Here is a 12456-nt window from a genome sequence, read left to right as displayed (position 1 = left end):
AGTGGCTGTCATGTAGCTAGTGCTAGGCTAGCTACATGATTTAAAAAAAAAAAAAAATTGTGCTGCGCTGCCCCCTGACAGTTTTAATTGACCGCCAGGAGGGTTAAGGCCTTCATTCCCTACAGTGGGTTGCAAAAGTATTCGGCCCCCTTGAAGTTTTCCACATTTTGTCATATTACTGCCACAACCATGAATCAATTTTATTGGAATTCCACATGAAAGACCAATACAAAGTGGTGTACACATGAGAAGTGGAATGAAAATCATACATGATTCCAAACATTTTTTACAAATAAATAACTGCAAAGTGGTGTGTGCATAATTATTCGGCCCCCTTTGATCTGAGTGCAGTCAGTTGCCTATAGACATTGCCTGATGAGTGCTAATGACTAAATAGAGTGCACCTGTGTGTAATCTAATGTCAGTACAAATACAGCTGCTCTATGAGGGCCTCAGAGGTTGTCTAAGAGAATATTGGGAGCAACAACACCGTGAAGTCCAAAGAACACAGAAGACAGGTCAGGGATCAAGTTATTGAGAAATTTAAAGCAGGCTTAGGCTACAAAAAGATTTCCAAAGCCTTGAACATCCCACGGAACACTGTTCAAGCGATCATTCAGATATGGAAGGAGTATGGCACAACTGTACATCTACCAAGACAAGGCCATCCACCTAAACTCACAAGCCAAACAAGGAGAGCGCTGATCAGAAATGCAGTCAAGAGGCCCATGGTGACTCTGGACGAGCTGCAGAGATCTACAGCTCAGGTGGGAGACTCTGTCCATAGGACAACTATTAGTCATGCACTGTACAAAGTTGGCCTTTATGGAAGAGTGGCAAGAAGAAAGGCTTTGTTAACAGAAAGCATAAGAAGTCCCGTTTGCAGTTTTCCACAAGCCATGTGGGGGACACAGCAACCATGTGGAAGAAGGTGCTCTGATCAGATGAGACCAAAATGGAACTTTTTGGCAAAAATGAAAAATGCTATGTGTGGCAGAAAACTAACACTGCACATCACTCTAAACACACCATACCCACTGTCAAATATGGTGGTGGCAGCATCATGCTCGGGGGGTCCATCTCTTCAGCAGGGTCACGGAAGCTGGTCAGAGTTGATGGGAAGATGGATGGAGCCAAATACAGGGAAAACTTGGAAGAAAACCTCTTGGAGACTGCAAAAGACTTGAGACTGGGGCGGAGGTTCACTTTCCAGCAGGACAATGACCCTAAACATAAAGCCAGTGCAACAATGGAATGGTTTAAAACAAAACATATCTATGTGTTAGAATGGCCCAGTCAAAGTCCAGATCTAAATCCAATCGAGAATCTGTGGCAAGATCTGAAAACTGCTGTTCACAAACGCTGTCCATCTAATCTGACTGAGCTGGAGCTGTTTTGCAAAGAAGAATGGGCAAGGATTTCAGTCTCTAGATGTGCAAAGCTGGTAGAGACATACCCTAAAAGACTGGCAGCTGTAATTGCAGCAAAAGGTGGTTCTACAAAGTATTGACTCAGGGTGCCGAATAATTACGCACACCCCACTTTGCAGTTATTTATTTGTAAAAAATGTTTGGAATCATGTATGATTTTCGATTTACTTCTCACATGTACACCACTTTGTATTGGTCTTTCACATGGAATTCCAATAAAATTGATTCATGTTTGTGGCAGTAATGTGACAAAATGTGGAAAACTTCAAGGGGCCCGAATACTTTTGCAACCCACTGTATTCCTTCGGCATTAAGGCCATGGTGTAACTGAAGCCAGGCCGATACTACTTATCTCCTGTTCAAGCGGTGACGCCCTACACAGGGTGAAGAATGCAGAGGGAGAATTGGTGCATAGGGACTGCTAAAAGGCGGTGGATCTGCTGTCCCTTAAGGCTTGTACACACGTACCATTTTTCTGCCCAGCTATCATCCAAACTTGGTCTGTGAAATGATGATTGGGCATGTGACAAACGACCAGATGTGACAAACGACTAGATGATTGACTGATATCAGGCTGTCTTTCCGATGCAATAGGTGGATCAACACACACAACTGTTGGACTAATGTGCAGTTTGCCGCGTGTGTACGACTTGTACTTGTTTTTAATGCGGCCATATTGTGCAGTCTGTTCTACTTGCATGGGCAGTATGCAAATGAGTTGGTAGTTCAATTGGTTGGTCGCACAATCGTTTGATCGTGCGGTCAATCATGTCGTCGGGTTGGTCGTACGGAAAGTTGCACGTGTGTATGAGCCTTTGTACAGCCATATGTACTCTGCTAAATATGTCTGTTTTTGTAATGATGCATGTTTGTTATATGACTGTGAGAATGTTGGTCATTCTTATGTGTGGAGGCAGCTTGTATTTATTTTAGCGTAATTAGCTGTTTGAGCTTCCCACAACAAACCGCTCCATGTGCATCCGCAGTAGACAAGTTCTCCACAGCATGCGGACGGTTGTTGAAGCAAGTGTGTTCCTCTGTGCATGCCAACTGTTACTTGTACTCACATGTACAGGGAGTTCTCGCTTTACAAGCATTTCATTTACATTCATTGGAAATAACACCATCTGCCAGATCAACTATTTTGTTTGAATTACACTAGTTGTTTAACATGACACAAGCTGTGTTGGTATATTAATCCTCTAGTTCAGGCTTGTGTTTCATTAATAAGTGCTGTGAAGACTATATAATAATTTGCTGTATATCAAGCATTGTGCATGGCACATAAACCATTTCTGCATTATTAATGTTTTATTACTTGGCTTGCGGAGTTTGGAAAACTGGTTTCCTGTGTAGAATCACATACAGCTTGCCTAGACTGAATAGCAGTTTGTGAGCTTTCCAGAATCCTTCCCCTATCCCATCATCATGTACATGAGTCAGGGAGGAGCTGAGAGGGGGGCACCAGCCAGTCTTTCACTGTGAACATAGAGCTGGTCACATGACTCCGCCTATCTCCTATTACCTCTTGGATGCCAGCAGTATAGCATTGCAGCTCTGCAGAGTCTCATCACTAATTCTGCATATAATAAAGCATTTACCCTTCCTGCGTGCTCCCCAATGTATTTCTAAACATGTTAAACAAACATTCTTATCACAGGCAGGGCAGAGTTTTAAGAGGTACATGCAACTTTTTAAAAACACAGTTGGAGGGTGCAGGAAAGGATACAGATACATTCTTCTTCAGAATTGGGGTGGAACAGCAAAGCTGTATTGCAGACTACCAGGAGCTCAGTGGAAGGATGTGGGCTGGAGCAGATGATCTGATTAATCTAGGGAAGAAACTCGCACTCCTCTGAAAAGAAGATGTCGCTTGCTGTAGCCTGCCAGAAGCCAGGCAGGTACCGTCAATACATTTATAAAGAAACATACTAATGTGCAATGCCCATGACTTTATGCATTGCTAAATAATGCAAACTTACTATCATTTGCATAAAAAAATGGGAGGTTAAACTAGATATTTAAAGGTAATCTGTAACACAAAAAGTGCCCCTGTGGGGTACTTACCTCAGAGGGGGGAAGACTCTGGATCCTAATGAGGCTTTCCCTGTTCCCTTCACCCTTCGGGACTCAGCACTGGCAGCACTCAAAAATACAGCAGACAGGCCTGTCGACTGTGATGCAGCCACGGTAGCGCCTGCAATATTTACCTTCCCAGAGCAGGCGCAGTATTGGCTTTCTGATGGGCTCCGGCAGAAATAGCTGAGCCCAATCGGGTTTCTGCTCCACTACGCAAGAGCAAGTTGCCTGTGCAGTAGCGTGGACCCGATCGGGAACTCGGCCACCCACTCTGCCGTTTCTATGATGGCAGAGTTCAGCTTTCATTGGCTCCTTAACCCTATCTATCAATGTAAGCCAATGGGAGTTGCTTACATTGATAGACACGGCCAGTAGCCTATTAAATCAGCTCCTGACCCGCTCACAGGGCTCTGCCGTTATAGAGACGGTAGAGCAAATGAGCTGCTATGGGGAGACAGCGGCGAGATCGTCGGGAGCTACGAAAGCGGCGAGAACGCACGGCGTCGGTGTATTGAAATCTACACCCTGGCAGCCAGATAGCCATCAAAACAGCATAGATTTCAATTAGCGCCGTCCTTAACTAATTAAAGTATTTGCGAAAATGCAGTCTCCTAAATATGCATTCCTTCGTGAGTCAGATGAGTATTTGTAGGCAGTAGTGAGAAACCACATTCATTTTATTTCTTGCACATGGAGGCAGTTATTTTATCTGCAATACGTGATGTAGAATAGATCCTAGAGTGTGTTGTAGCAATCACAGGGGCCACCGCTCCCTGGTGAGAGACCTCTTCAATCCATTCTGTCTGTTCTGTGCATAGAATTTGGGGACTCTGTGCTTTGTCACTGCAGAGTGATAATATATTGCTTTTCCTCTCTCTTTCTTTTCATGTTTCCCTACACTCCCCCTTCTAGATATTATGCCTTTACCATGCATAAAGGAAATGTGATTTTATCACAAAGGCCTTTTCAGTTGAGATAATGCTGGGAAATTGCACATAATTGGCACCAAGTAGTTTCTTCTGGTCATTTATTTGCCGATGGGCGAATTCAACAAACTGAGATTTCCTGTATATTAATGCTGCTGTACAATTTCATATAAGTACTTATGTTTATGTCTCATGGTAATAAATACTGTATATTTAATAATTTAATACTTTCACCTTCTTCTGAGGATACATTTAAAAATAATGCAGCAAAAAAAAAAAAAAAAAAATGGCTCAGGGTGATGACGATAATGGCATCTTATTACTATTGTTGTTCAACATTTTAGGAAATTTCTAGAATATTAAATATAGTTAGTAACAAGATGTCATTACTGGCATCTAGCATTATTATACATTACCTGGTTCTGGTGATCACATCTCTTCCACTTCCTGGTTAGTTTGCTGAAGCCGCATGGTGATTGGATGGCTACAGGACAGCTGCAAACTAAGTAGGAAGTGGAGGAGATAGTAGGCAATGTAAATGTACTCCGCTGCCTACTCTCGCACTGAATGCCCCTCTACTTATGCCTAACCCTAAGATCCCCTCTTGTGCCTAACACGAACCACTCCACCCCCTGCTGCCTAACCCTAACAACTCCACCCCCGCCTCACTTTAGCTACTCCCTGCCTCCACAGGCGGCAATAGCAAAAGCCGAGATTAGCGGCCAGGAAGTTAAAATATGGTGCTGATAAATAGCGGGCACTAAACGCTTGATATTTATCAGGCGTCATAATTTAACTTCCTTGTCGCCAATTGCAGATTTTTCTATTGCCGTCCATGGCGGCACCATTTTTATCGGAACTCGTCCGGCGCAATTTTTATCTGCTGCATCTTCTGATCCCTTTCTAGCACCAAAATATATAACGGCAACACGACCTTTGAACTGAATGTGGATATACTTTCCAGTATTAATGATTTATTAGTTCAAAGGTAATTTATGGACTGAGAGTGAATTGGGGAATAGGATGGAAGGGAGTATATAGTGTGTAAATTACTCTCAGCTTCATGTCCCCAGGCTGCTTCAGTGTGTTTCTATTTCTCCGACTTATGAAGACTTTTAGGTTAAAGGTCCATACACACAGCAAGATTTTTTGGCTGCTTTTTTCGTGACTTTATTGAACGATCGTCATGATGATCACATTGGGACCGATCATCAATGGACTATAGCGTAAACTATTGCAATTGTTTTTTAAGAGCATTTTTTTCCCATCATTTTGTTTTTAGGATTTTTGACAGATGGATCGGGGGAACGATCGTGCATTGTCAGAGATCCTAAATTCATCTGTTCGTGGGTACTTGAGGCATCTGTGCCTAACAGAGATGGAGAGACACCAGTTGAATTTTAGAAAGTTTAGCAGAAAACCTCATAGGGAAATTCAGCTAACGTGAATGGGTGGACGGCACCCTCTCTAACTGCTAGGTTTCCAATGGGTTGTACTAAACTACATCCTCACTATTCGGCGAATTACAACGCTTCCTGCCGTAGAGAGCGCTGTGATTGGAGAACTGTTCCCTGTGAGGTTTCCTGCTGTGTCCCCTAAACTAGACTAGTGCCACGATATAGTAGCACTGATTTGTGGAGTGAGACAGAAGCAAAAAATGTGTTTTTGTGTTTGTTTACTGGTTTCAATGGCTATGGTTTTATCAACTAATGGCTATGGCTTCAACAGCTAATCAAAGTCTTCTTTATGTTGCGTGGGAAGTCTTCTTTATGTTGATAAAAGTCTTGGAGTTTTCTTCTGGGACCTCATCTATTTCCACCTGCTTGTTAAATCCTTCTTACATTGATTGCAGAGTGGCTCCCTTGAGCCTTCTGGAGTTAGTTGAAGTCTTCCATGAACAATCCTGTCAGGTTGATTGCAGAACAGAATCATCTGTTCTTCTAATATTGCTTGCAATCTTCTTCACTCTGCTCCTCGTCTTAATCCTTTTAACTTGTATGCTCTTTTGATGGAAACCTGCTGGCCAAGCTTATATTTACTTACTTGTGATTTTTTTTTTCAATTACAAACACATCCAAATAAACAAGAGGCTAATTCGGACAAACAGTGACTGTTCAGTTTTGTGTTCTTCCTCTATCTGTTACAGCATCACAGCTTCTGATGACGTTTAGTCCGAGTGTTCATAGCTGTTGTACAGCTGCTGGGATGAAACACTGTACTGAAGGCTTGATGAACGTAGAATAAATGCTATACATGGAGCCGATCGATCAGATGAGCCATGTTGCCGCTGCTGCAACTTATACGCGGGGAGAGGAGGGGACACAAGGGGGAAGCAAAGGAGTACACAAGGGGACAATGCAAGGAGTCTTCGACATCGTAGCGGGTCGGTAGTTCGTATCGACCAGCGTTCATAAGTTCATATGCATCTTATATGCTGAAAAATATGGTAGTCTGTGCTATCTATATTCATTTATTGTGACTATCACCGACTGGCACCAGAAAATACAGTTATATGGCCTGTGAAGTTCATCTGCCCGCCTGCTCCAAAAGGTTCTGGACACCACCATCCACTACTTGTGGGATGCAGGCTTTATCCAATGCAGGTCTGCCGCCCAGATCTTGCACCTCTAGGTATCCAGTACAGCAGCCCCGTGCTAGGCCTTAAGCCGGGAGCTAAATTAGAAGGGGCTGCGCTGCCGCCAGACATTGCAGCAGTTACCAGTCTCCGGCCAGACATCTAGGAGCCACTTCAGCGTGATCCCACAGAGGACACCAGTTGGGACTTACATTTAGACGCTGGACATCCTGGCAGCCTCTCTTTCCAGCAGTCTCCATCTTCACTCATGCCAGCCAGAACATGAGGTACCGAATCCCTCCAGCCACAGACACAGTCACCACATTTTCATACAGCAGCTACTGCAGGCCAGGACCCTCAGTAACGCAGGACAGCTGGGGCCACCAGCCGCAACCATGTGGCCTCCTCCGCTTACTATAAAGGCCCATTATGCACTATGCACAGGGCCCACTATGCACCACCAAATGAGCACTAAGGAGCCTGTCTGCCGCTGCCTGTGAACCATTTCACCACCAGCCGTTACATCACTTTGAGCAGGACAGTATATCATCAACCAGCCACCATAGCTAAGGAACCACAGCACCTTCTTTCTCTCTCTCCTTTCCATCTGTCTCTCCCTCTGTCTCTCTGCACACACAGAGGGACATCTAACTCTTTGAGCAGTAGAGCGCCGCAGCGAAATGTGGCAAACCCCCCCCCCCCCTATATAGCCCTTAGACTACCCTTTTGGTCCTTCCTAGCTATGTTCTATGGCTTTTTATATGTCTACTTAAGCATATTCATCACGACCCTGCATATGTCAGAAACAATTCCGGGTACAACCCCTGTTGTACTTGCCGAAATAAAGATATTCTGATTCTATACCATATGGATGCATCTGAGGATGATGAAGCAAGTTATTTCTGGTGTATCAATATGTGGATATTTTGAAATACATAACTTCGGGCTGCTCACAAGCAATGCTGGGAAGGTAAATTGGATGGACAAGTAACTGGGTTGTCTTGAAAATTTCCATGATGAAATTAGAGCGTAAAAAAAGGTAAGATTGCAGGAAAAAATAGATTAGAATGGAAAAATAAATGGGGAATGCAGGATCCTGTCTGTCCAATCCAGGAACTCAAAAATAGATGTCAGCTGGAATTAACGCCTGGCTATGTGGATTTTTTCCAGCCCTGCGTATAATACTGCCTGCAAATGGCTGAGTGGATGAACTTGAAACGACATGGACTGATATAATACATGGATTTTAAATGTACACAGATTCTAAATGGGTCATTGTTTTTATCTGAGCACTGTGTATGTAAATGTTCTACCTCTGCATGCCATTCATGCAAATGTTCCTGTTTAATAAAAGAGCAAGCAGGCAGACCACTTCCAACCCCCTCACATACTGTCCATCCCTCCATAGGGCAGCAACACAATAAAAGCACAAGAGCCCGATCCCTCCATGGGGCAGCAACACAGGAAAAGCACAAGACCCCGATCCCTCCATGGGGCAGCAACACAGGAAAAGCACAAGAGCCTGATACCCTCCATGGGGCAGCAATACAGGAAGAGCACAAGAGCCTGATACCCTCCATGGGGCAGCAATACAGGAAGAGCACAAGAGCCCGATCCCTCCATGGGGCAGAAACACAGGAAAAGCACAAGAGCCCGATCCCTCCATGGGGCAGCAACACAATAAAAGCACAAGAGCCCGATCCCTCCATAGGGCAGCAACACAGGAAAAGCACAAGAGCCCGATCCCTCCATGGGGCAGCAACACAGGAAAAGCACAAGAGCCCGATCCCTCCATGGGGCAGCAACACAATAAAAGCACAAGAGCCCGATCCCTCCATAGGGCAGCAATACAGGAAAAGCACAAGAGCCTGAAACCCTCCATGGGACAGCAATGCAGGAAGAGCACAAGAGCCCGATCCCTCCATGGGGCAGAAACACAGGAAAAGCACAAGAGCCCGATCCCTCCATGGGGCAGCAACACAGGAAAAGCACAAGAGCCTGATACCCTCCATGGGGCAGCAATACAGGAAGAGCACAAGAGCCCAATCCCTCCATGGGGCAGAACCACAGGAAAAGCACAAGAGCTCGCAGCACACATTGTTGAGGTTAAATCCGGATACTTTTTATTGGCACATCCAAGAAGACAGATAAGGCAGCTGATGCATTTCAAACACAAGGTCTTTAGTTATAGCTATGACTAAAAAGTACCTGGATTTACCTCAACACCGTGTGCTTTGGGGCTCTTGGGCTTTTCCTGTTTAATAAAAGTTAACTGTTCAAAAAGCAAAGTAAATGATTAAGAACTCATTCTTACTATTAAAGGGGATCTGAGTTCAGAACTTCCTCTCTGCTCTTCAAGATTAGGTACAGTATGAAAATAACCAGGGAACAAAATTTCTTTGTTACAATGCACAGGAAACCTAAAAAGCCAGAACATTTACTGGATGAATTTTCAAGGAGCAAAGGAAGGGTTAAAGCATCTGTCCTTTCCTGTACAGCCAGTACAGCTAAAGAGGCACTGTGAGTCATGCCTACGAATTGCACACGGTTTACACTCAATTGTAACTAAATAAACAAACACACCTCAGTACAGCTGATTTCTGCAGCATTTATATGTGCAATGAACACTTTCATTCTGTTCTTTGCAAGAGCTCCGGTCAACTTTTACCTTTGCAATGTATATAACCAAACTGAAAGCTTTGTTTTTTGCATCAAATTCTGGTCAAAGAAGAAGACAGAGTTATTGAATAAATACAATTTTAAAATATTTGGTGTTAGGGCTTATTTCCTATGGGAGCCGCGCCAATTCCAATTTGTCTGTGGCTCCTGTTCTTCTGCGTAGCTGTAGCACAAATTGCTAAGCCGTGCCATGCATGGCTAGGGATTTGGCTGCATGCTGCATAAATCTGAAACACGGTGTCCAGATTTGCACCTAAGACGGCAAGGCATGTTACAGATAGGTGCCGTTGCCCAGTACAACTCGCATTGTGAATCTGTATATGGTGGAAACAGACCCTTATGCTGGGGATACACGGTACGTTTCTGTAACGTGTATCGACCAGCTGATCCGGCCAGCTGATAATATTCAGCTGGCCCGATCATGCCGCTCGACCCGCGCCCGCTCGATTCCGAGCGGCAATCGATCCGCGCGGACAAGCGGGGATGCGCCGGCATCGAGTCGCTGGCTCAATCCGGTGCAATAAACGAGCCGTGTATGCACGGCATTTATGTTGTTTTTTTTTTTTTACTTTTAACCCTGGCAGTGAATGTTAAGGGAATCTGAGACTTCTTTATCAATCGACTGGGAAAGGGCTTGTTATGTGATTGTTCTGTTGACAGAGTGCTTAGTTAAAGCGGATCCGAGATGAAAAACTAACTATAACAAGTAACTTGTCTATATATCTTATCTAAAGTTTAGATAGTTACACAGCAAATATAGCTGCAAACAGCTTTAATAGAAAATTATTAATTTCTTCCTGTGATACAATGCAAGCAGCCATGTTGTTTGTAAACATTACACAGAGGCAAGCTTATCTGCATCTTGATCACTAAGCCTGTGAAAAAAACCTAATCCCCCCTCCTCCCCTCTGCCTCTGAAATGAATGGTTAGTAACACTTCCTCCTCTTCCTGCCCAGACTGAGCTCCCATGAGCTCTTGCTACTGCCAAGGCTCTCTGAAAACCTGTGGGCGTGGTTTATTTAATTTATAGGGAATTAGAGTATTAAAACAAAAACAAAAAAGTATTTGGCTTGAGGAATGCCCTATAAACAATAGGAAAGGAACACAATTATGCAATGAGTAAAAGTTCACCTCGGATCCACTTTAACATCAAGAGCTCCTGAACCCATTGGCATAGGGATGTTTTACTGAAGTGGTAGGGGGAATGAACAATTCCCCTCCATCCTGGAACTACATGCTGACAGGCACAGCAAGCTGGTTAGTAAACCAGAAGGAACCCTATGCTTGCAGGGTCTCTTGCTGTGTCCAGGTACTGGAATTGGTATAACTATGTAGTTTCTGCTGTGCAGTAACTGGGCTAATAAGCAAAGAGGGGTGCATCAGATAATGAGTATTGTAAGAGTGTCATTACACTCTCTGGCACAGAGATAAAACTTGTACATGAACTGAGTATCCAGTGAGGGGGGGGGGGGGGTAAACTGCTCTAATGAATGTAAAAGGCACTGCACCTTACAACATTATTACTGAATTAACCCTATATTGGCCAAAATTCACTAAGCGTATCTCCCGTCTTGAATAATGATTCTGAGCTGTTTTTACTGATGTCACCATGGTGATAAATCATTTAGTATTCACTAAGCAATTTACCTCATGCATTCCTTAAAATAAGGATTCTGTCCTTAAGTTAAGGAGTGATTTCTAAAGTTAACAACTGAATCCTTAATTTAACGACTGAATCCTACACTTAAAAACAGGATGTTTATTCACAGAGAGGAATGCAAGTAATAACTGTAAATTGTGTGAGGAATTATCACTTGCAGTTACTAGAAACAGCAATGTAAAGTGCAGTATTCTGAGCTGTCTGCTTCATTTTTTAGCATTTTATACAGAAGAGAAACTGTGTATAAATAAAAATAAACAGCAGGCACACAGGGAGGGTTATTGCATGCCTTAATGCTAATGGGAACCGTTTTTTTTTTAAAAAAAGTCAGATACTCACCTAAGGAGAGGGAGGCTCTGGGTCCCATAGAGCATTCCCTCTCCTCTCCCGGTGCCAGCTGCTGTCCTGGCTCCCCCGTAGCGTTATTCGACCATTTCGGTCAAATACCGCTGTCTCCCGGCCAAAGGGAGGCTTCGGAAATGCTTCGGGAGCCCGAGTGCTCCCAAAGACGGGCCGCTCTACACTGTCCACGCGCGCGTGTCCTCTATGACGCACTCGCGTGTGCGCCGCCTGTCTTCGTCGAGGACTCGGCTCCCGAAGACTAACAAAGTCCCCTCGGCGGGGGATGCGAATGGAGGAGCCAGCGCGGCACCGGGAGAGGAGAGGGATGGCTCATTAGGACTGAGCCTTCCCTCTCCTTAGGTGAGTATCTGCCTTTTTTTTTTAAATACGGGGTTACATTAGCTTTAACAAAGGACTGATGCGTGTTTCGTGGCTCAGCAAGGTCACTTCTTCAGAAGGCAAATTTAATAATGACTTTTAGCCACAATCCAGTCTATGACAATTGAAATAAGCGCAACAAATAATGCATTAATGACAATAAAGAATAGCATACATGAGAGACTCTGTACTGATGGGTGGATTCAGAATGACAGTTACCTCTAAGTGTGTTGAAAATTGTAAGGGGCCACCATGGAATCATAGAACAGAAAACACTTTGGCACATAACTAGAAAAAAACAAATGATGAAACAAGTACTGTTTGTCTTTTGATGTGTGGTGTTTTTTTTGTTTTGCCTGTTTAATACTTTGGTATCTGAAGAGAAG

General features: G+C 43.9%; 1 protein-coding gene across 1 annotated transcript in view; it reads left to right on the top strand.

Moving 5' to 3' along the window:
- The window catches only part of PLEKHG3 (pleckstrin homology and RhoGEF domain containing G3), a 253659-nt gene that overhangs the window by 40329 nt on the left and 200874 nt on the right, over window positions 1-12456 (top strand). The gene's annotated exons all lie outside the window — the stretch shown is intronic.

This window comes from Hyperolius riggenbachi, chromosome 9, assembly GCF_040937935.1.
Source record: "Hyperolius riggenbachi isolate aHypRig1 chromosome 9, aHypRig1.pri, whole genome shotgun sequence".
NCBI classification, from domain to species: Eukaryota; Metazoa; Chordata; class Amphibia; order Anura; family Hyperoliidae; genus Hyperolius; species Hyperolius riggenbachi.
This window is presented reverse-complemented; position numbering and strand designations above follow the sequence as displayed.